The sequence below is a fragment of the Mesoplodon densirostris genome, chromosome 11 (assembly GCF_025265405.1).
Source record: "Mesoplodon densirostris isolate mMesDen1 chromosome 11, mMesDen1 primary haplotype, whole genome shotgun sequence".
Lineage (NCBI taxonomy): Eukaryota > Metazoa > Chordata > Mammalia > Artiodactyla > Ziphiidae > Mesoplodon > Mesoplodon densirostris.
The window spans coordinates 38,877,155-38,903,014 of record NC_082671.1 but is presented as its reverse complement, the minus strand read 5'-3'; the positions used below and the strand labels follow the sequence as shown (position 1 = coordinate 38,903,014).

General features: G+C 41.0%; 1 protein-coding gene across 1 annotated transcript in view; it reads left to right on the top strand.

Moving 5' to 3' along the window:
* SRGAP1 (SLIT-ROBO Rho GTPase activating protein 1) overlaps window positions 1-25,860 on the top strand; it is a 283,402-nt gene that overhangs the window by 88,838 nt on the left and 168,704 nt on the right. The window lies entirely within an intron of this gene.

Here is a 25,860-nt window from a genome sequence, read left to right as displayed (position 1 = left end):
TGTCAGGCTGAGGAAATAGTTGAGGTCTGTGTCCTAAGGATGTCTGATGGCAGAATTCCTTCTTGCTTGGAGGAGGTCAGTCTTTGTTCTGTTAACGCCTTCAGCTAATTGGATAAAGCCCACCCACACTATGGAGGGTAATCTGACTTACTCAAAGTCTGTGGATATAAATGTTAATCTCATCCAAAAAACACTTTCACACAAACATTCAGAATAGTATGTGACTAAATATTTGGGCACCATGGACCAGCCAAGTTGACACATAGAATTAACCATTATTATTCCCATATACTGATGTTGAAACTAAAGTTAAGAGGATGCAACTTGCCTAAGGGTTCAAATCCAAGTTAGTAATTTTAAATCTTTCTACCTTCTTTATGCTCTTTCAAATGGAAAAGCATCTTCATGTGAATAAGAGATGTGGTTCTTATAATCCATCAGTTACGGATTGAATGCCTGCTCTATGCCAAGCAATGTTCTAGGAGCCAGGGATTCAAAGTGGAGGAGGCCAGGAAAAGACAACCACTAAAGAGTGAGAATGTGCTCAGTGTCTGGCCATGATGTCTGGCATTGGCTTTAGTGGGTGTTGCATGTTGGTGGTTAATGACTACTGGATCCAAAAGTTAAGTTGGTACCAGATTGTGGAGACCTAAGAATTCCAGGCTAAAGAGTAAATTTGCTTTAAAAAACTTTTTTCTGCTTTATACAGAAAAACATCCAAAAGCAAATACATTATAATGATACAAGTGATTGATAACCTCTTTTTTGTTTTAGAGGGAGGCAGTTCTGTGATTCAATATAGCAGACAAGAATTTTAGCTTTATGCATATGATGTGCTTTTTTAAAACTATAAAGCATACTTATGTTAATTGTTAATTACTATATAAGGATAATTTACTTGCAATAGAGTTCTAGTTGATCTTTTTTTTATAGTGGGAAAACTGTGATATTGATGACAACGTCCCAGAATCATGTAGAACCAAAAAAGAGAGGAGAATCTTAAAAAGTCCTTTTATCTTGGTGACAATTTCTAAATTATTATATACAATTTTATATACAATTTGCCATAGAACTTGAAATAAAGAAAATCCAGACACCATCAAGAATGTTCTTTTTGGATGTGGGTAGTTTTAGCATTATCCATACCTCAAAAGAAATTTATTATTATTTTATGGATTACTTAGTTCAAATATAAGTTGCCTATGACACCTGGGCCCCATATGGTAGATTAATTAAAGCAGGAATGCTGAATTTGGATAGTTTGATATCTTCTTCAAAGACTGACCGCCCTTAAGACCAACATGGGAAAATCCTGACATTTTGATTTCTCTGTGGGCCTTTAGCATGAGGACAATAAACAGGAATTTGTAGCTTCTTAATGAGAGATGTAGCATGCTATAGGAACAGCCAGGAGCTTGCCTAAAACTGTTCTTCCTCATTAATAACTAATAAAATGAGCACAAAGTGGAAAGCCATAGCATTTCTTTTTATTTTTTTTCACCCACATCAGCAGCCTCTGTTTCCCCTGATGTTAAGTCCCCCTTCACAGCATGTGGAAACAGCACACTAGTTCCCGAAGCACCCCTTGGCACGGTTAGCCTGGAATCTCCAATGATCTCCCCACACAGCAGCAGGCTGCCCTGGATTACCAGGTCAGCCAAAAAGTAAGATGAGTGTTTTGCACATTAGCATAGCACACATGTGGACTGGGCGATGTATAATAGTCTACAGAAAGGGATGCTGGGAGCTCTCTAAGGAGATGAGTGCACCAGGAGGACCAAAAGCTGGCTGCGTGGCCTGAGAAGACAGCCTTCTTAAAGGAACCAGAACAGTGGGGATGCACAGGCGATGAGAGGTGGGAGCTGCAGGGCCTCGTGGAGGCCTGGCCTTTAATAAAATGTTTACATGTGTAAGCCTGGCTTGGTGCCTTCTCTGCTTCTAAATTTAAATGCTTACATTTAAGTCAGTTCACATTTCACTTCTCCTCAAACCACATAAATAATGTAGGGCCCTTTAGAGCCCTTGTAGGTGTGGAAGAGCAGATGCCACCCTCCTTTGGGGTGGAATCATCCAGACTTGGAAGGGTGTCTGTTTGTGCTCACCTGTCACCTGTTACTGCTGAGCCGTAGTGTGTTCTTACTCTTTGGTTGCTTGTGTCCTGAAGCTTGAGAGAGACTCTCAAATCCAGTCCCAAGCCCATTTTCATGAGCAATGGAGTAGAAAGAATACTTGGTTACTTTCTCTATTGTACTTTATTTTTTTTCCTCCCTAGGTAGTATTGTCCAAATAAAAATGATGCCGCGGGCAGCCGAACAGATGGAAAGTGATATAAATTATTATGCTATTTGTGAAAGTATGGAAATGGAGTGAAACACATTGGCACCTTCTGATACTGTTTGTGAAAATCCTTTAGAAGTGTATTTCATTTTCTTTTCAGCCTGACATGTCTTTAATTTGAGTGAAAATGTGCCTTAAATGCAAGGTTTGCTAAGGTACTTCTCAATCTAATCTAAGTAAAATACGATAAACTTTAAAAATATATATATATAAAAATAGGAACTGAGTTTTCAATTAGTATGCCAACAGTTATTACTCAGGAGGAATTACACTTGACCCTTGAACAACATGGGTTTGAACTGTGCAGGTCCACTTATACGTGGATTTTTCCAGTAGTTTATACTACACAGTCCATGGATGCAAAACTGTGGATACGGAGGAAGGACAGACACAGAGGGCCATAGCCATAAGCCATAGGTGGAGCGTTGGTGACCCTGAGACCTGCATTGTTCAAAGTCACCTGTATGTTTTAAGGGAATAGGTCTGAGCGTGCCAATCCCAAGACTGACCTCAGACTCTTGATACGACCTTGTAAAGTGGAACAGTAATACTTGACCTCCGTCCCTTACAAACTCCAGTGAGAATAGATGAACACATGCCTGTGAAACACACCAAGTTCCTCGGAAGGGCAAGTGTTCTATGAAGCATTTATTATATATATATATATATATATATATATATATATATATATATATATATTTTGTTCCAGAAAGGAGCAAAAAGGGAGTTTACAAGGATCTATAAAATACAGGAGAACAAAGATATTGAAGGGAAGGCCTAGAAGAAAGGGGGAAAGAAGAAGGCATGAAAGGGAGCTAGAAATGAGTTAAAAATGCCCATTCTGCCTGGAATGCTTGATTAATGAGGGACCCAGGCTTCCCATGAAGGTTGGTCTCCTCCAGTGAACAGGGAAACCTGGTCTGTTAAACACTTCACAGCAACCGTGAAGTGAAAAACATGTTGTTTCTCAGGAGAAGAATATTCATTGTTAAGACAGCATTTTTCTCCCAAGGGTGCTCATAGTTAGAAGAGCCCTAATTATGTTAACCGACATTGTGACCCTGGGAAGGCAGCTGAATGGCTCTCCACTCTTACTTCCTTTTTATAAAGTGGCAAGATTTTTTTTTTTTTTTTTTTTTTTTTTTTTTGCGGTACGCGGGCCTCTCACTGTTGTGGCCTCTCCCGTTGCGGAGCACAGGCTCCGGACGCGCAGGCTCAGCGGCCATGGCTCACGGGCCCAGCCGCTCCGCGGCATGTGGGATCTTCCCGGACCAGGGCACGAACCCGCGTCCCCTGCGTCGGCAGGCGGACTCCCAACCACTGCGCCACCAGGGAAGCCCCTCCAACCCTCTTTTTGCTGTTGCCCAACCTGATAGTCTATCAAAGTTGTCTTCTCGACAGCTGCTTATCTAGTTTCCCTACTTTAAAAAAACAAAAAACAAAAAAAACACCACAAAACTGAGGAGAGGAGCTATGGCCACAGAGTGTTATGTGTCCAGGGAGGAAGAGGGTGAGCGATGTGTCAGTGTCTGGAATTGAGGTCGGCCAGGAAACAGGAAGCAGTTTTTATGCTTCCTTCACTTGCAGGATGGTTGGGTATTGCGCTTGGAAGCTCAGCTTTTTGTTTAAAATATAGGCCACAAGGAGCACTGTCTCTGGTAGCGTGACTGAATGGTTAATTGTCCTTGATTGCATTCTTCTGTGTCTGCAGACCACTAACTACAGTATCAGCTTAAAAACAGTGTTTAGGGAAATTGTTTGTGCCTCTGTTTCTCATGTCCCAGTATTTTCATAGTTGGAGGCAACATGCCTCGAAGTGTCACCATAAAGGCTCACAAGGGCACCTGCTTTAGACAGCATGTGGCATCCCCTACCAATTATGCACCGTCGACTTATGGGGAATGGGGGCTGCCTAAGGAAGCGACCAGACTGTTATCATTGCCATCATTGTGCTACTTTCCTGTGACCTGATTTGGGGCAGTTTTCTGCTAGATGGGGGCTGTGATTGTTTCTTCCATGTGTTCTGTAGAGACTGTCAGAACCTTAATGGCTTCTGCATGGTGAGGCTTTAGTATCATTTTGTGTTGCTGGTCTATAAATGGTAAGTTCATTGTGGTAAATAAGATATTTGAGGTCTAGTTCAGGTGTGATAAATACACATTAAATTATTCAGCTTTCTTCCCCTCAAGCACATTTTCTCCTACCGTTTGCACTTGGGCAGTTTGGTGCATCTGCCCAGATTAACTATAATCCCTTGTCCGCCTGTTTGAGTAAAAAAAGGAATGGCTGTTAGCTCTTGTCAACATGCGAAAAAATGAAGTAGTTATTCTTTTTGAACGGGAGATATGGATGATAGGGTTAAAAAATATTAGGCAGGTCCATTGGATTTGACTGTCAGCTCAACTAGTGACTTATTTTAAGAATGTCAGTGCTGGGCTTCCCTGGTGGCGCAGTGGTTGAGAGTCCGCCTGCCGATGCAGGGGACACGGGTTCGTGCCCTGGTCTGGGAGGATCCCACATGCCGCGGAGCGGCTGGGCCCGTGAGCCATGGCCGCTGAGCCTGTGCGTCCGGAGCCTGTGCTCCGCAACGGGAGAGGCCGCAGCAGTGAGAGGCCCGCGTACCGCAAAAAAAAAAAAAAAAAAAAAGAATGTCAGTGCTGATCTATAGTTAATACTAATAAGCTAAATACATAAGGGTGAAGCACATGGTTTTCTCTAAAATTATAATTGGGATTTTATTTCAGAATTTTACCTAGATTTCATCAAATCTGGCCTTTAACAGTAAAATGTGTCAACATTATTTGCAAAACCCTCAATATGGCCGTCTTTTCATAGTGAAGGATTTAATGCTCCTTTTCCAACACACCAGTTAAAAAAGAAAAAAAAGAAAAAGAATTGACACCCCCCACTTTTAAAATATTTATTTATTTATTTGGCTGCACCAGAATTTATTTATTTATTAGTCACGGCATGCAGGATCTTTTAGTTGCCGCATGAGGGATCTAGTTCCCTGACCAGGGCTCAAACCTGGGCCCCCTGCATTGGGAGCACAGAGTCTTAACCACTGGACCACCAAGGAAGTCCTAATAGTTGACCCCTTTGAGTGGAAAGCCCTTTCTAGCATATTAGCCATTTTCTTGCCTAATATCTTGTTTTGCTGAAAACAATTTAACACTATTCACTAGTGTCGTGACGCCAGTGAGTCTAGATTCTGCTGAACGGAATGACTCCACCTGGCTGTGATTTCTGAGCTTTTCTGTCTGCCTTTTTTAGGAAATGTATTATTATGTTATCTTTCTATGTTGGCACTTCTTGACTTTTTCCACAGTTAACTTATTGCCTCCATTACAGGTTTGTAAATCAGATCTGAGTGTATTAGAATTCTCTGTAAAATAAGAGTAAGTGCATGTTAATAGCAATCCCGTGGGAACTCCTTTGAATAAAGAATCTGCAATTCTGGGCATTTATAACCCATTCCATCAATTCTGCAAATCTTTCCCCTTCTCAGCTCCCTTTACTTGCACTGAAGTAAGAAAGTATTGAAGGTAGGCTTGTTGAAAAGATTTTCTATGGGCATCAGTATAATGACCAGAGAATTCTAGCAGACCTCAAGACTGTCATTTACACTATAACAACAACAAGAAAAAAACCGTCACCTATTATAGTTGTTTAATTAAATAGAAAGGACATACTTGAAAATAGCTATATACAGTATGACTTATATGTAGACTTTCTAAACAATTAACCTCATGACATAAACATCTAAACGAAGTATATAATTGTGAATTAAAATTTTAATTGCCTTTTATTGTAAGCAATTTCAAATTATTTGGAGGATTTAGTAATGCAGTTAACCCTTGAACAGTGGGGACCGGGGGGTTGGGGCACTGACCCGCTGTACAATCAAAAATCCACATATATAGTATCCGTGGTTCCTCCATAACTGTAGATTCAACCAACTGTGGATCATGCACTACTGTAGTATTGGAAAAAAAAAAATCTGTGTATAGATGTGGACCCTCGCAGTTCAAACCAGTGTTGTTCAAGGGTCAACTGTAGTTTTTAGGTAACGTGACATTCTTTTTCTTGTTCATTGCTTCAGATTTCTGACCAGATGCTGTTGTTCTTTTTCAGTCCCAGTCGGGCCACGGTGATTTTGCTGGTTGGCTCAGCTGGGCTGGGTCTTCAGAGTAGTTTTTCCCACTTTGTAATGAGTGTCATAGTTACTCCCTAGCTACCTCAGCAAATATCTTAATGAACCATTATTACCATCACTGAAGCTTGCCACTGAGCATTAGTAGTGCTCCTTGCTTGTGCTTTTTTCTTCTCTAAGCCTGTCCTTCCTCCCGTCCTCTGCACTGCTCCACACTGCCTTCCATCTGTTCCTTCTCCTGATGCCGCCTCCCAGCATGCACTCTTTCCATTTTCATCCATTTGTTACTGTTCTTAGCACAGTGCCTGACATATAAAAGTGCTCATTAGATAGATGGACAGACAGATCTTTTTTTTTTTTTTTTTTTTTGCGTTACGCGGGCCTCTGTTGTGGCCTCTCCCGTTGCGGAGCACAGGCTCTGGACGCGCAGGCTCAACGGCCATGGCTCACGGGCCCAGCCGCTCCGTGGCATGTGGGATCTTCCCGGACAGGGGCACGAACCCGTGTCCCCTGCATCGGCAGGCGGACTCCCAACCACTGCGCCATCAGGGAAGCCCCCAGACAGATCTTTTTAAATGAATGGATACATCCAAAAATTATTTTAGCCACCTTCCAATAAAGGCATTAAAATAAGAAAAAGAAGAGGAGCCCTGCAAAGTAACTGGGAGATTATAGGTACCAGGAAATCTAGACTAAATCTAAGTTACTACAAATGAGTCCCAGATTTAATTCTGTCTTTCTTGAAGGTTTCAGAGAGGGAAGCACAGTGAGTTGGTCGTCACTCATTGTCTGGTGGAAGGAAGCATGCCAGTGTACCAGGAGAAACAATTTTTTTTCCTGAAAACTTGTTTCTGTATATATGGTTGTTCATTCAACAAAATAATTGACAGTCTCATTGTAATTTTACAACAAGCTGCAGACATTTTTCGTCTCAGTTAAAAAAAAATGAATCAAGCATTTAATACATGCAAGGTACAGTGCCAGGAACTAATCATACAAAGGTGAGTAAGAAATGCCTGGTCTCTACCATCAAAGAAAAGTCTTTCTTTTATTATGTTTCACAGAGTGAGTTAATAGTAATAATAATTAGCATTCATTGAGCTGTGAGCTGTGTGCCAGGCGCCTGAGTGTGTACATGTATTAGCCTATTAATTCTTTTTTTTTTTTTTTTTTTTTTTTTTTTTTTTTTTTTTGCGGTATGCGGGCCTCTCACTGTTGTGGCCTCCCCCGTTGCGGAGCACAGGCTCCGGACGCACAGGCTCCGGACACGCAGGCTCAGCGGCCATGGCTCACGGGCCCAGCCGCTCCGCGGCATATGGGATCCTCCCAGACCGGGGCACGAACCCGTATCCCCTGCATCGGCAGGCGGACTCTCAACCACTTGCGCCACCAGGGAGGCCCTAATTCTTTTTTTTAATTTTTTTTTTATTTTTGGCTTTGTTGGGCCTTCGCCGCTGCATGGGGGCTTTCTCTAGCTGCGGCGAGCGGGGGCCACTCCTCGCTGCGGTGCATGGGCCTCTCACTGCAGTGGCCTCTCTCATTGTGGAGCACGGGCTCTAGGCGCGCGGGCCCCAGCAGCTGCGGTACGTGGGCTCAGTAGTTGTGGCTCACGGGCTCCAGAGCACAGGCTCAGCAGTTGTGGCACACGAGCCCAGTTGCTCCGCGGCATGTGGGATCTTCCCAGGCCAGGGATCGAACCCGTGTCCCCTGCGTCGGCAGGCGGACTCTCAACCACTGCGCCACCGGGGAGGCCCTAGCCTGTTAATTCTTATAACATCCTATGTGTACTGTTATTTCTCCAGTTTACAATTGAAGAAACTGAGGCAAAGGGAGGTTAAATAATTTCCCCAAGATTCTATTACCTGGAAGTGATAAGAGCCAGGATTTGAACCTATGTAAGGCTGACTGGCTCCTGAGCCCACACTTTTTAACAACTATTCTATATTGCTTCTCTAGGGGTATAAGAAAGGGAAGAGGAACAGATTTGTGGGGACTGGAGGTAGGTAGAGATGATTGGTTTGGAATATGTTGCATCTGAGTTGTCTGACAGTATCAAAAACGTAGATGCCATGGGGTATACAGAGAGATCTGGGCCAACATTTAGGTGATTTTTTTAAGTGCCAGCAGCACATGGTTGGCATACGAAGCCATAAGGAGAAAGCCTATGAAATGTATGAGATGAATACATTTAAAAATCTACCCTCAGAAGAAAAGTCCAAGAACATAAATTATAGCTCAGTAAAGATATCACTAATAGGAGTTCCTGTAATACAGGTGAAGATCTGTAACCCTCTGGCAGTTGGATGGACGTATATATGTTAGGTGCTAGAATTGAGCTTAGCTAATTCAGCGGAATGAGTGGTAAGCATTTTTCTCATCTTATAATAGCCAGCAGTGTATTGGGGGCACATGTCACCTTGGGTCTCCCAGTGCTTTCCAGGAAGGTGCTGTTATCCCCCTTTTCCAGTTGTAAGTAATGTGCCAAGGTTGCCCAGTGTACGAAGTGACAACGCTAGAGTTTGAAGCCAGGGCTTCGTGTCTGCCCTGTGCTTCTGCCTGTGCTGCGCAGAGTGGGCTCCCAAGAACAGCAGTGAGCGTGAAAGCTTTGCTGGGGAAACAGGTGTGGCTCTCCTCACAGACATGCAACCAGACATGCAGTTGAAGGCCTGTAGTTGCCTTTGGTAGTCCATGGAAGAAATAGCCCATCTGAAAAGATTTTGAGGACTAGTGTTCCCGGCATCCCATCACACTCACAAAAGAACCCTAGAACAGCCATGGTAGTGGAAGATGTGCTTTGGAGCAGGGCAAGAACCCAGGTGCTCGCTGGGTGAGCGACCACAAAGTACCCCCCTGCCCAGCTCCTTGGCCTGTCCTCAGGCTGCTGTCCTCCCACCCGGGCAGCGAGCGCCATGTCCCAGGCAGACTGCCTCTCGCCTTCCCTGACTGTGCAGTGACGTGGACGGGCCACTGATCCACTTCCCAGTTATTCGTGCAGAAAGGATGACTTCCTGGCAAAGCCCTCAGGAAAGCCCCCCTCCCGGACCCGAGCCCCAGGAAACACAACAAACAGAGCTCTTCCTATTCCCCTGTTTTGACATCCTCTTTTTGCCCACCCCTTCCTGCAAGACAGCAGAAATTTGGATTCAGCACTTTTAACTCTTTATTGCCATTAATATTAATGGGGGATTCTTCTTGGGGGCCAAAGGCTTCTCTCTCTCTCCCTCGCCCCTTTTGTTATTTCTGGTGTTCAGTCTTCTCCCCAGGACTCTTACTGCGCCCCATCTCTGCTGACTCAGCTTATGGACCCACCACCTGCAGAGTGTTGTTACATGATTACTCTAGGGATGTCTAACTGTTGAAGGACACTGTCACTGTAGTACACGTGTGTTCCGTTTTGTGGGCTTCATTGTTATTGTCTGTCAGTTATAATAAGGATCGTTCAGACTCTCTGTTGAAAAGGGTGCTTTCTGGAATGCTCTTCCTTTTCTCTGACCAACTTAAAAAAATTCTTCCTTTCAATCTTAAGCCCTTGCCCATATTTCAGTTTTTCCTTTCATGCCACTTTGGGTTGCTGTCTTAGGCGTGGCTCCCTGGGAAACAGATGGAGATTTGTGTGCAGGCAGTTTATTGGCTAGTGCTTTGGGAATAAGCACCTTTTAAGAAAAATTGCGCTGATCCCACAGGGAGCTCAGGAGCTGGGATGGCCGTCAGAAGGGGGTAGCTTCTTGGGCAAGGTGGCTCCCTTTAGCCCAGGGCAGTGACTGGGGAGGGACTCAACTGTGAGCCATCCACAGCCAACACTCCTGGCAGCTGGAGGGGTGAGCACTTCACCCGAGAGTGGGGATCTGGGCAAAATCACAGCATCCTCTGCAACAGCCTTTCTGTCCGGTCATCACACCCTGATCTCTTCAGGCGCTGACGTCTTTTTTTTGGCTGCGTTGGGTTTTTGTAGCTGCACACGGGCTTTCTCTAGTTGTGGCGAGCGGGGGCTACTCTTCATTGCGGTGCGTGGGCTTCTCGTTGCGGTGGCTTCTTTCTGTTGCAAAGCATGGGCTCTAGGTGCGCGGGCTCAGTAGTTGTGGCTCACGGGCTCTAGAGCGCAGGCTCAGTAGTTGTGGCTCACGGACTTAGTTGCTCCACGGCATGTGGAATCTTCCCGGACCAGGGCTCAAACCTGTGTCCCCTGCATTGGCAGGTGGATTCTTAACCACTGCGCCACCAGGGAAGCCCCCTGACGTCTTTTTTATAGAAATTATCTTGGCAAAATAAGGAGTCTTTTCAACTAAAAATACCTCCTGTCTTCTTTTGCCTTAAACTGCCTTATGAACTGGAAGTCTTTGTAATGAACAATAAAAACAAGCCAACATCATAATGGGGAAGATCTGGTTTCCATTTTCTCCCTTATTAACTAGCATTGTCACCATCCTAATTTTGGCCTTCATTACCTCTCTTCAGATTCATGGATTAACTTCTCCCTCTACCACCTTCTTTAAAAAAAAATTTTTTACAGTTTTATTGAGATATAATTGATATACAATAAACTGCACATATTTAAAATGTTCAATTTGAAGAGTTCTGACATGCACACACCTATGAAGTGAACATTCACCTATGAAGTGAAGTGAAGACAGTGAACATTCCTATCACTGCCACCCCTACATTCTGTCAAGCCCCCTTGTAATTCTCCCTTTGGCCTCTCCTGGTTCTACCCACTCCAAGCAACCACTGATCTGCTTTTGTCACTAGATTTCTGTTCTACAGTTTTATATAAATGGAATCATGTAGTCTTTTTTTTTTTTTTTTTAAGTAGAGGCTCTGGCTTCTTTCACTTGGCATGATTATTTTGAGATTCATTCATGTTGTTGTATCTGTCAATAATTTCTTTTTATTGTTGAGTAGTATTCCATTGTATAGATAGACCACAGGCTGTTTTTCCATTGACCTAGCTGATAGACATTTAAGTTGTTTCCACTTTAGACTACTGCATATAAAAGTGCTGTGAACATGTGTGTACAAGTCGTTATGTGGACATCCACTGTCACTTGGGCACTTAAGAGTGGAGTGACTGGATCACATGGTAGGTCTGTGTTTAACTTACAAGAAACTGCCAAGCTGTTTTCCAAAATGGTAGTGCCATTTTACAATCTCACCAACAGTATAAGAGTTACCTTTGTTCTACATCATCAACACTTGGTAGTATGAGTCTTTTAAATTTTAACCAGTCTAAGTCTGTAGTGATATCTCACTGTGGTTTTAACTTGCATTTCCTTAGCCCCAAGCTCACTACATTTTTTTTCTCTTACGTTTTCTTTTAAAAGTTGTATGTTTTTAGCACTATATTTAGATCCATGGCCTGTCTTGAGTTGATTTGGTTTATGGTTTGGGGTAAAGGTTTAGTTTTTTTTTTATATGTGGATACCTATTGTTCCAGCACTGTTTGCTGAAAAGATTTTTCTTTACCTGTTGAACCTTTATAAAAAATCAGTTGACTCTATGTGTGTGCCTATTTCTGGAATCTATTCTGTTTCATTTATCTTTATGTCTATTTGCTGATTCCTTACTTCAGATTACTGTAACTTTATATTAAGTGTTGAAATCAGGTAGTGTAAGTCCTTCAACTTTGTTATAACTTTTTTTCAAATTGTTTTGGCTATTTTAGTTACTTTATTTTTCCCCATTAGTTTTAGAATCAGCTTATTGCACTGGCCAGAACCTCCCATTCCATGTTGAATAAAAGCAGTGAGAACAGCAAGAGATCCTAACCTTAGGGAATAACCATGCAGTCTTTTTACCACTAAGAATAGTTTTAGCTGTAAATATTTCATAGATGCTTCATCAGAATGAGGAAGTTTTCTTCTCTTCCTAGTTTGCTGAGAGTTCTTATCATGAATGGATTTAAATTTTGTCAAATGATTTTTTTCTCCATTTATTAAGATGATGATACAGTTTTTCTGCTTTATTCTGTAGACATCACCTTAGCAATATAAGGAATCATTTCAACTGAAAATACCACCTGATTTCTTTTGCCCTACATTGCATAATGAAATGGAGTTTTTTTTTAATGTAAAACCAGGAATAACTAACAAAATGGAAAAGACCTAGCTTCCATTTTCTCCTTTGGTTACCATAGTCACCATCCTAATTTTGGCCTTAATAACCTCTAATTTGGATGAGTAGACTAGTTTCTAACTGTTCTTCCCACCCAGTCTCTCTCCCTTCCTGTCTTGGTCTGGGAAAAACCTTCCTAAAGAACACCTTTGGTCATGGTGTTAGTTGTTCTGGTAACAAACACCATCACTGGATCCTCATTACCCTCAGGATAAGATTCACCTGCTCAGTAAGGAGGTCAGTGTTTCCCACAATCCATCTCTCTCTAGGAAGAGCCCATTTCCCCACCCCTTGTTGATCCAGTCTAAATATGGTCATCTCCCATATCTGTGTTCTTATACCATAGGACACTTATCACACTTTTTTTCACATCTGTGTATATTTCATATTTTCCCCAAGATTGTAGACAGCTGAGGATACAAGGTACGTTGTGTCTATTTTTGTATGCCCACAGTACCTCCCTGATACAGCGCTTTGTGACAGGCACTTTACATGTTTATTGAATGAATAGATGAACATAACATTTAATCTCCACAAATACATATTTAATACTAAATAAGAGGATATATCGTTAGTACAGAGACTATTTTCCCACTTCCACTTTTATAAGTGTTCTTTAACTCTGTAATAGCTGCTGGGTCAGTGTTTCTTGTTTCTGTTTTTTTTGGTGGGGGGGATTTTTTGCCATTGGTTTTTAGGAATCCTAGAGTCTTAGATCAGATGTTTTCATTTTAAAGGATATAAGGTATTCTAGAAATGTGATGGATCCCATACATGGAATTTTATGACTTTGAAGCAGTTTTTCAGTTTATAAAGTACTCATAGTTACTGACAATTTATTTTTCTGACTATTATCAGAGTAATCCAATTATTCTTTGGGGCGGGGAAAAAAGAAGAAAGGAATCCAAACTACAACTCAAAAAATATTCCCTTCCCGCTGATACTGACTGAACCTAATAGCTCTTGTTTTGAATTTCATAATTCTAGAAGAGTTAGACTTGAAAATGTATCTCTAAACAATGGAGCCTCTGTTTTCCACCAAAAGGCAGTGATTGTGTTGAGCATTTTAACTGGTTATCAGACCTCAGGCTGCCGGTTTGAAGAGTGAACTTTGGCAATGGGAACTTGGCTCTCAACCCTGTTTTGCAGCTGGCTAGAATGTGAATAAACTTCCTATTGAAAGAAAGACATATCTTCTCAAAGAAGGAGACAAATAAAATCCTCAACCTACTAATGTCCTCCTTTCTGTCTGCCCTGAGCCTCTACTTACCTTTTCTTCAAGTGTCAGAGAGGGATATTTTTATTTATTGTTTTTTTTTTAATGTTTCAGTCTCTTTTAGAGGGATGTTTTTAGATTCTCAGAAACTCAGGAAAGAACTGGAAAGTTATTGCTTCCTTGTAATCCTCAACTTGAGAGATTTATTTTTTGTGAAATCCCCACACCAAGCATGTGGTTTTCTTTCTGACTTTTCCCTCTTTCAGGAAGCGTGCAAATACTGCAAGCCTTTGTGCTTTTTGCAGCTCCGCTGTTTCTCTTTGACTTTTATTCGGCTCCATCTCTGGTTCCTCACATGACATGGCTTTAATGTGCGCACAGTACATGCTTCCTCGGGTGGCCTCGTATCACCCACTCACGACATGCATGTGGTTTCTCCCACAGCGGTTCTTTGGGGCAGCATTGTTAGTCTCGAGAGAGGTTCACCCCTTTCTGTATCCTCTCCCTTCACCCCAGGGCTCGCCGTCTTAACCAAAGTCTTTGCGTTTAAGTGAGGTAGGGATAAAGGCTGTACAAACCTTCACATTCCATAGAGGGTTTTTTTTGACATTCTATCAATGTAGCAGAGACGTTTGAGGTGTGTTGGAAGCCTTGTTTGGGATTTATCATTTCAAACAGTGAACCGTTCCTGAATGTTCCTTACACAGTGTCATCTCCTCTAGAATGACCCACCTGCCTATGCTGCATCCCTCATCCCTCCCTTCTGTGTTAAGTGTCCCACATCTGTGTTTTCTTACCCTTTTCTGCCTGTTGCTGTTGTGGTGCTTACCCTGTTGCCGGATTGATGTTTTTTTAATTAGGAGGACTCCTAGAGGTCAGAGAGGAACCATTCACATTCTTATTTTATCTCAGGTGTCTTATCCAAGTACCTGACACATGGTAGATATTTAATCCATGTTTGTGAATGGACCAGTCCCTTCCATTTAGAACTAGTTTAACTATTGCCCTCACCTTATATGCTGGGTTAATTATATGTGCCAGCAGCCATAACAGTGAACCTTATCTGGAAAATATGATTCTGTTTCTCAAATTCGTATAGCATTCTTACTTCAATTTTGGCAGATATTTTTAAGAGTGTTGTACATCTTATTTACAAAAACAGATTAAACTTAAAAAGAAAGCTTCTTCCACCATGGCTCTTCATGTTATCAGAATTTTAATTTATTTTTTAACCTGACTTTCAGAATGTTTATGTTGATGGTATGAAGATGAACTTTTTTACAGACACTTTAGTTCCTCAGGCATGCTCCGTATTTTCTCATTTAAAGACTTGCAGTTGGGGGAGGGGAAAGGAGTCTGTTTCTTGGACTTAGTAACTGATAAACATGTGTACCTATTTATAGAAATTTTAGAAACATTTTATCTCTTAGAGACTATACCTTTATTCAGTGAATCCGACTTTTTTTTTTTTTTTTGGTAAGTTACATGTGATTTAGCCAACTTCTCTGCATGTCACTGGGAGTAGGAAGGGGCAGCTGCTATCCTATAGCTCATGAAGAGAATGACCTTTGTTGACCCAGATGTTTCAGCATCGTTATCATCTAGGTCAGTGGTCCCCAACCTTTTTGGCACCAGGGACCGGTTTCATGGAAGACAGTTCTTATACCAACGGGGGTTGGAGGGGGGGATGGTTCCAGCGGTAATGCGAGCCATGGGGAGCAGCAGATGAAGCTTTGCTCGCTTGCCCACCACTCACCTCCTGCTGTGCGGCCTGGTTCCTAACAGGGGGTTGGGAACCCCTGATCTAGGACATGTGGCAATTTTAGGATCTGTGTCCTCTTGACTTTAAACACACACTCTCCTCTTTTTCTCTCTTACACACACACACACACACACACACACACACACACACACACACACACACACACTATTCTGCTTTCTATTGCCCTTGTGGATCAAAATTTGTGAACTGGGATTGTTAAATAAAACCCACACTTCTGAGCCTGCCTTCTGATTTCTGGATGAGAAAAAAAGGCATAATGCATTTGGAATATCAAATGGAAGCTAGCCCCAGGGTGATCAATTTGTCTTATCTGACTTTGGGGATGGAAATGTATTGATTAAGCCTTTACAGAGAGCCCCAATGTGAGTTATTGGGGTATTGAGTAAAGCTAAATTAAGTGTTTAACAGGGGATAAGAGGGGGAGGAAAAGGAGATAAAGGTGATAACAATTTAAAAACACTTCGCGTATATTACCTCATTTAATCTTTAAAACAACCTTGGTGGCAGGTTCCCATTTTCCAGAAGAAAAACCCAGACACTAAGAGGTAAGTAATTTGCCTGAAGTCACGTAGTCAGTGGCAGAGGTGGCGTTCAGACCTACATCTCCATGGGAGCAAAGCCTGTACTCCTTCCATTACACCACATTGCCTAAGGTTTATGGTTGGCGGCTGTTTATAGTGCGTTAAGACCATATCAGAAAGTACAGGGAAAGGATGCCTCCATCAGTTAGTGATGTCTGCCCCAGGGCTTGGGGAGACCAAGGGTGAACCGCAAGTAGAGAGTTTGGCATTGTACATAATCTCTTTAAACTTCAATCTCTCCATCTTTGTAAAGAAGGAAAAGATGCCTTATCACTTTGTTTATACGCTTCCACATGAAGTGAAAGAGAACCTGTTCCTCCAAGACTTTCATCCTTACAGCTGCCATCCCAGCATTTATTTAAAATAACGTGAACTTGGCTTTGTGGTGGCACTTCGAGCAATGGTGCTGCTGTTAATAGCATGAATGCATTTGGGGACTCTTTCATTGGCTTATTTCTGAGCCCTAAGCTATATTACTGACCAGCCTTTCTCATGTATGAATACGGGAGAAAATTATATTTTTTTCATTGTCAGCCATTTTTGTTACGTAAGACATTTCACTAATTCTTTTTTTTGGCCGTACACGGGCCTCTCACTGCTGTGGCCTCTCCTGCCGCGGAGCACAGGCCCCGTATGCGCAGGCCCAGTGGCCATGGCCCACGAGCCCAGCCGCTCCGCGGCATGCGGGATCCTCCCAGACCAGGGCACGAACCCGCGTCCCCTGCATTGGCAGGTGGACTCTCAACCACTGTGCCACCAGGGAAGCCCACTAATTCTTTTTAATATGTTGCAGACGTGTCTTCTTGCTAGCACAGGCCCCGATATATACGAATCTGAATGTTCTATAAAATCTTACAAAAAATTTTTTCCTGTTTTATTTTGTTCATCAAGCTGTGCTTTGAGATAGCTCCATATGAAATGTTTTTTCCCACTCTGCCTAGGAAAAAAGGAGGTAGTTCTATATATTTCTATTAAGAAGCAGTTTTAACAGGTCAACATATTAGTGTCCCAGGAAATTTAACATTTTTCCTTTTTGTTTACTTAATTGCTTTTCCTAAAAAACTTTTCTTGGACTAGCAGTTTTTTGAGTAATTTTCTTTTATTTTTTGCTTTATTTTGATGGGACTTGCCCCCATCTTTCTCATTAAAAAGAGAAAAGCAATATTCAGTGTCAGTAGAGACAGTTTGTTGCCATGGAAAGATTTTCAAGCCACATAGTTGTAGGCTTGAACCCAGCTCTGCTGCTTTCTAGTTTGTGGGGACCTGAAGCAAGTCACTTATGCTCTTGGATCCTTGGTTTTTTAAATCTCTAAAATGAGTATAGGAACTACCTCCAAGGTTGTTTAAAAGAATATGTGAGGTAGCTTCCTAGATTGTATCAGTAAAAAAAATTTAAAAATTAAAAAATTAAAAAAAAGAATATGTGAGGTGATTTATGCCAAATGTCAACAGATGTTAATACTTTTTACTCCTTCCCTTTTCTCTTCTTTCTAAATACTTAATTTAGCTGGTCTTAACACCCCATGTGCCGCTTTTTGTAAGAGGCTTAATAAATACCTGCTAAATTGAATAAGTTAAAATGTAACTTTAAGAGAAACTCCATTGAAATATAAAATAAAACCAGATGGTAGAAAGGGTGACAATCCTGCTTCTTTTTAAAAAAAATTTGTTTGTTTGTTTGTTTGTTTGTTTATTAAGAGGTACCTGAAACTGAATTTTCTTTGAATTAAAATAATGAACTGTTCATGGACATGTCAGTTTGGGGTAAGGAAAAAAAAAGACTTAGAATAGTAGCAAATTCATTTCTTTGGTAATTATTAGTTTGCCTGGATTCATTTATTTAAAATCACTTGAAGATGTATAGGTCTGATTACAAATCACTGCCCTAAAGAACTTTGTGTTCTCCCTCTAAAGAAGGCAGAGGCCTAGCCAAGATAGTGCGCCTCTTTAAAAAGACCCCGTGCAGACACGAACATGTGCTTCGGGGTTGTTATGATTGACCCACCGATTGTGTAACATGACTTTGACAAGTTACTGCTGTCTTTAGCCCCGTTTGCATGACATAGGAATGATTCATACTCTTAGGCAACCTAGGTTTGTAAGGAATGGGAACCACTAAAAATGGTATGCTATTTCGCAAACATGCAATATGCTTTGAAATTTTTGACAATAATGTTTAATTATAGACCAGGAGATTAACCAGAAATCTCTCTTGAATACCAGAAAACTTCAGTTGTTGACATTTTTTTATAAAATGTGTTTCATGTATTAGAACATGTGTTTCATGTATTAGAACACATATTCCTGCCTTCATGGGGTTGTATTTCAGAGGAGGAAGGATAGACAATACATAGTTAAAGAAGTAAACTATATGGTGTGTCAAATGATGCTAAGTGCTATAGAAAAAAGTTGAGCAGAAGGGGAGGGGAGAGGGAGTTCCTGTAGGCAGGCATGTTGGTGCATTTTTAGCTATGATGATCAGTTAAGATCTCACTGAGAAGGTAGGTTTGAGCTGAGAGGTCAAGGAGGTGAGAAGGCAAGTCGTTGGGACATTGAGGGAGGAGCCTTCCAGGCGAGGAGGGAACGACCAGTACAAAGGTCAGAGCATGCCTGGCCTTGCTGGAGTGTAGGGAATGAGGTCGGAGAGTTACAGAGAAGGAGCCCTGAGGAAATGGTGTATCAGGACAGTGGAGGAGACAAATCTTGGCTCTTACCCTGAGTGGTGTGGACTTTCAATAGAGAAGTGACATGATCTTATTTTCTGTTTGAAAATATCACTCTGGATTTTGTGTTTTGATCACTTTGGACTCTGTAGAGCAAAGACTAGAAAGGGGACCCTTTCCTGATTTACTAAATACAGTTATAGTGATAACAGTCAATTGTTAAAAGTGAAGTGTCTTTGTAAAACTAGTGCATTAAAAAAAAAAATTTCAGTGCCTTGTGATGATCAGTCTGGACCCAGTGTTCATCAAGCATTTGTTCAGGTTTTTATATTAACCTATGAAGATATTCATGGATGTGACAGATGGAGAAGATTTAAGAGTTGTTTGACTGACTTCCTGGAAGGACTGACTGCAGGACTTCCTGGAAGGTTTTCTTTTAAACGAAATTTCTCCAGTTTTTGAAATGCAGATTTACCATTTCTAAAAGTGAAGTGCCGAAAAATAAAATAAAATTGAAGGTCTTTATTAGGTTTAGTCAGTGAAGAGTCCACAATTTATTTATGTTAACTATTTATTTTTGGCTGCATTGGGTCTTCGTTGCTGTGCACGGGCTTTCTCTAGTTGCGGTGAGCAGGGGCTACTCTTCGTTGCAGTATGGTGTCTTCTCGTTGCAGAGCATGGGCTCTAGGCGCACGGGCTTCAGTAGTTGTGGCGCATGGTCTTCAGTACTTGTGGCTCGCGGGCTCTAGAGCACAGGCTCAGTAGTTGTGGTGCACGGGCTTAGTTGCTCCGCGGTATGTGGGATCTTCCTGGACCAGGGCTCGAACCCGTGTCCCCTGCATTGGCAGGCGGATTCTCAACCACTGCACCACCAGGGAAGCCCGCCACAATTTCTTTGTAGATTAAAAGAGCTTATTTTTTTTGAAGTTTTTTTTAAAAACTTAAATTATTTTTTTAAGTAGGACGCGCATCATTCATGAACAGCAGTGGCATGGCCATGTCAGTATAACATGCATTTGCTGGATTATTGCTATGTGTCAGGCACTGTGCTTGATAGGGAAGATATATAGATGATTGAGATACAGTTCTTGTCTTTGTGGAGCTTAGAATTCAGGAGAGGAGTTGCACACACGTTCATTTCAACCCACAGTGGCTTCAAGATGCGCCTTCAGAAAGATCCAAATGAAGGTTAATGGGAAAATCACACAAAGACATTATTCAAATTGGGAAGATCTTATACATGCACCCCAATGTTCAGAGCAGCACTATTTACAATAACCAAGACATGGAAGCAACCTAAGTGTCCATAAACAGATGAATGGATAAAGAAGATGTGGTACATATATACAATGGAATATTATTCAGCCATAAAAAGGAATGAAATAATGCCATTTGTAGCAACGTGGCTGGACCTAGAGATTATAATACTTTTTTTTTTTAACTTTTTTTTTTATTAGTTTCTGCTTTATAACAAAGTGAATCAGTCATACATATACATCTGTTCCCACATCCCCTCCCTCATGCATCTCCCTCCCTCCCACCCTCCCCATCCCTCCCCTCCAGGCAGTCACAAAGCACCGAGCTGATCTCCCTGTGCTATGTGGCTGCTTCCCACTATCTATCTACCCTACGTTTGGTAGTGTATATATGTCCATGCCTCTCTTTCGCTTTGTCACAGCTTACCCTTCCCCCTCCCCATATCCTCAAGTCCATTCTCAAGTAGGTCTGTGTCTTTATTCCCGTTTTACCCCTAGGTTCTTCATGACATTTTTTTTCTTATATTCCATATATATGTGTTAGCATACGGTATTTGTCTTTCTCTTTCTGACTTACTTCACTCTGTATGACAGACTCTAGGTCTATCCACCTCATTACAAATAGCTCAGTTTCGTTTCTTTTTATGGCTGAGTAATATTCCATTGTATATATGTGCCACATCTTCTTTATCCATTCATCCGATGATGGACACTTAGGTTGTTTCCAGCTCCGGGCTATTGTGAATAGAGCTGCAATGAACATTTTGGTACATGTCTCTTTTTGAATTATGGTTTTCTCAGGGTATATGCCTAGTAGTGGGATTGCTGGATCATATGGTAGGTAGTTCTATTTGTAGTTTTTTAAGGAACCTCCATACTGTTCTCCATAGTGGCTGTACCAATTCACATTCCCACCAGCAGTGAAAGAGTGTTCCCTTTTCTCCACACCCTCTCCAGCATTTATTGTTTCTAGATTTCTTGATGATGGCCATTCTGACTGGGGTGAGATGATATCTCATTGTAGTTTTGATTTGCATTTCTCTAATGATTAATGATGTTGAGCATTCTTTCATGTGTTTGTTGGCAGTCTGTATATCTTCTTTGGAGAAATGCCTATTTAAGTCTTCTGCCCATTTTTGGATTGGGTTGTTTGTTTTTTTGCTATTGAGCTGCATGAGCTGTTTATAAATTTTGGAGATTAATCCTTTGTCAGTTGCTTCATTTGCAAATATTTTCTCCCATTCTGAGGGTTGTCTTTTGGTCTTATTTATGGTTTCCTTTGCTGTGCAAAAGCTTTGAAGTTTCATTAGGTCCCATGTGTTTATCTTTGTTTTTATTTCCATTTCTCTAGGAGGTGGGTCCAAAAGGATCTTGCTGTGATTTATGTCATAGAGTGTTCTACCTATGTTTTCCTCTAAGAGTTTGATAGTTTCTGGCCTTACATTTAAGTCTTTAATCCATTTTGAGCTTATTTTTGTGTATGGTGTTAGGGAATGATCTAATCTCATACTTTTACATGTCCCTGTCCAGTTTTCCCAGCACCACTTATTGAAGAGGCTGTCCTTTCTCCACTGTACATTCCTGCCTCCTTTATCAAAGATAAGTTGGCCATATGTGCGTGGGTTTATCTCTGGGCTTTCTATCCTGATCCACCGATCTATCTTTCTGTTTTTATGCCAGTACCACACTGTCTTAATTACTGTAGCTTTGTAGTATAGTCTGAAGTCAGGGAGCCTGATTCCTCCAGCTCCTTTTTTCGTTCTCAAGATTGCTTTGGCTATTCGGGGTCTTTTGTTTTTCCAAACAAATTTTGAAATTTTTTGTTCTAGTTCTGTGAAAAATGCCAGTGGTAGTTTGATAGGGATTGCATTGAATCTGTAGATTGCTTTGGGTAGTAGAGTCATTTTCACAATATTGATTCTTCCAATCCAGGAGCATGGTATATCTCTCCATCTGTTTGTATCATCTTTAATTTCTTTCATCAGTGTCTTATAATTTTCTGCATACAGGTCTTTTGTCTCCTTAGGTAGGTTTATTCCTAGATATTTTATTCTTTTTGTTGCAATGGTAAATGGGAGTGTTTTCTTGATTTCATTTTCAGATTTTTCATCATTAGTGTACAGGAATGCCAGAGATTTCTGTACATTAATTTTGTAACCTGCTACTTTACCAAATTCATTGATTAGCTCTAGTAGTTTTTCGGTAGCATCTTTAGGATTCTCTATGTATAGTATCATGTCATCTGCAAACAATGACAGCTTTACTTCTTCTTTTCCGATTTGGATTCCTTTTATTTCCTTTTCTTCTCTGATTGCTGTGGCTAAAACTTCCAAAACTAGGTTGAATAAGAGTGGTGAGAGTGGGCAGCCTTGTCTTGTTCCTGATCTTAGTGGAAATGGTTTCAATTTCTCACCATTGAGGACAATGTTGGCTGTGGGTTTGTCATATATGGCCTTTATTATGTTGAGGAAAGATCCCTCTATGCCTACTTTCTGCAGGGTTTTTATCATAAATGGGTGTTGAATTTTGTCGAAAGCTTTCTCTGCATCTATTGAGATGATCATATGGTTTTTCTCCTTCAACTTGTTAATATGGTGTATCACATTGATTGATTTGCGTATATTGAAGAATCCTTGCATTCCTGGAATAAACCCCACTTGATCATGGTGTATGATCCTTTTAATGTGCTGTTGGATTCTGTTTGCTAGTATTTTGTTGAGGATTTTTGCATCTATGTTCATCAGTGATATTGGCCTGTAGTTTTCTTTTTTTGTGACATCCTTGCCTGGTTTTGGTATCAAGGTGATGGTGGCCTCGTAGAATGAGTTTGGGAGTGTTCCTTCCTCTGAAATTGTTTGGAAGAGTTTGAGAAGGATGGGTGTTAGCTCTTCTCTAAATGTTTGATAGAATTCGCCTGTGAAGCCATCTGGTCCTGGGCTTTTGTTTGATGGAAGATTTTTAATCACAGTTTCAATTTCAGTGCTTGTGATTGGTCTATTCATATTCTATTTCTTCCTGAGTCAGTCTTGGCAGGTTGTGCATTTCTAAGAATAGAGATTATAATACTAAGTGAAGTATGCCAGACAGAGAAAGACAAATATCACGTGATATTGTTTATATGTGGAATCTAAAAAAAGGATACAAATGTACTTATTTACAAAACATAAATAGACTCAGAGGCATAGAAAACAAACTTATGGTAACCAAAGGGGAGAGCGGGAGAGGGATAGATTAGGAGTTTGGGATTAAAATATACACACTACTATATATAAAATAGATAATCAACAAGGACCTACTGTATCACACAAGGAAATATACTCAATATCTTGTAATAACCTATAATGGAAGCAAGTGTAAAGAAAGAATATATACAATATTTGTATATATGTATAACGGAATCACTTTACTATATACCTGAAACTAACACAACATTGTAAATCAACTATATTTCAATAAAAATTTAAATAAATAATTTTTTTAATTGGGAAGATCTTAGATGACAAATAAGGATCTACTCTAGTGTGACATTTATAGATCTTCATGGAGCAAAGCATTAAGACATTTTTCACAGTATAATATGTCATTAAAAACTCGATTCATTATGTAGCTGTTAACATGCATCATATTTTCAAAGATGCACATAAATTATTCAAGGAGTCATAATGGTCAGTCAAAGCCAAAGCTATGAAAAAACAGTTCCCACTGTCATGAACTCATTTAAAAAGGAAAAAAAGGATAGTTCAAGATGATCAGGTGCTTGATAGTAGCGAAGCATATGCAAGAGATAAACTGAAAGAGAAATAGGAAAATTATTTTATAAATAATTAAAATGTGAATGTTTATAATAGCAGCTTTATTCATCATTGTCCAAACTTCGAAGCAACCAAGATGTCCCTTGGTAGGTGAATGAGTAAATAAACTGTGGTACATCCAGACGATGGAATATTATTCAGCACTAAAAAGAAATGAGCTATCAAGCCATAAAATGACATGGTGAAAACGTAAATGAATATTTCTAAGTGAAGAAACCAACCTGAAAGGCTATATACTGTATAATTGCAGCTGTATGCTATTCTGGAAAAGGCAAAACTATGGAGACAATAAAAAGATCAGTGGTTGCCAGGGGTTGAGTTGGAGGAGGGATGAATAAGCAGAACACAGGATTTTTAGGGCAGAAAATACTCTATATGATTCTAAAATGGTGGATACATGACATTATACATTTGTCGAAACCCATAGAATGTACAACAATCAGAGTGAGCCCTATTGTAAACTATGAACCTTGGATGATCATGATGTGTCAATGTAGGTTCATCGATTGTAACAAATGTACCACTGTGGTGAGTGATGCTGTTGATGAGGGAGGCTCTGCATGTGTAGGGACAGAAAGAATGTAGGAAATCTCCATACTTTCTGCTCAATTTTTCTGTGAATCTAAAACTCTTCTAAAAAACAAAAGTCTTTTTAAAAACTATGTCCTGATACAACAAAAATATAAGGGAGCTCCCACCATCTAGCCCTAGCTTCTAGACATGCTCTCATATTGATAGGATACAAATTTGCATTTTGAGGATCAAAAAACAAGGTACAGTATTTTTTTGGTAACAGCTTTATTGAGATATAATTTACACACCATACACTTGACCATTTACAGTAGTACAATTCATTGGTTTTTAGTATATCCGAAGTTGGGCAGCCATCTCCACAATCAATTTTAGAACATTTTCATCATCTCAAAAAGAAACCCTAGGGCTTCCCTGGTGGTGCAGTGGTTGAGAGTCCGCCTGCCGATGCAGGGGACGCAGGTTCGTGCCCTGGTCCGGGAAGATCCCACATGCCGTGCAGTGGCTGGGCCCGTGAGCCATGGCCACTGAGCCTGCGCGTCCGGAGCCTGTGCTCTGCAATGGGAGAGGCCACAGCAGTGAGAGGCCTGCGTACCGCAAAAAAAAAAAAAAAAAAAAAGAAAAAAAGAAACCCTGTACTCATTAGCCATCATTACCCATCCTGTCCCCCTCCCCCCAGCCCTAAACAACCACTAATTTACTTTCTGTCTTTATAGATTTGCCTCTTCTGGACACTTCACTTTCTTATAAATGGAATCATATAATATGTGACCTTTTGTGACTTTTTTTTTTTTTTACTTTACGTGACGTTTTCAAAGTCCATCCATGTTGTAGCATGTACCAGCACTTCATTCCTTTTTATTTCTAAATAATATTTCATTGTATGCATACCCATTTTATATATACATTCATCAGTTGGTGGACATTTGGGTTGTTTTCATTTTTCAGTTATTATAAACAAGGCTGTGAACACTTGAAGGCACAGTATTTTGCCAGGTCACGTTATTCTCAAGGATTAGGAACCACAGGCTCCTGGCATGTTGGAGGTTAGGCCGTTACCCTAACCGGTTCAGGTGATGAGCTGGACATCAGGCCAGTTGGCACTGGTGACTTTTCTGGGCTTCCTCCTCCTTGGCCAGCTGCTGTTTGTCAGTCTGCTGCTCAGGCCTCAGGCAGGAGATCCCCTTGAACAAGAGCAGATGTCCACAGCTGGACCAAAGAGCCTGGAACTGTGCCTGTGATAGAACATCTTCTGTACCTGACCCTGAGCAGAGATAGAGAGCGGGAAGCAGAGTCAGGGGCTTCCCACAGCCTGGCGGGGGCCTCTGTTTAACTGGGCTTTCCTTTCTACCATGTTGTGGGATTCTGTGGTAACTTCTGTAGAAACAAAGTGGATGTGTGCTTGTTCCTGCCACACGCA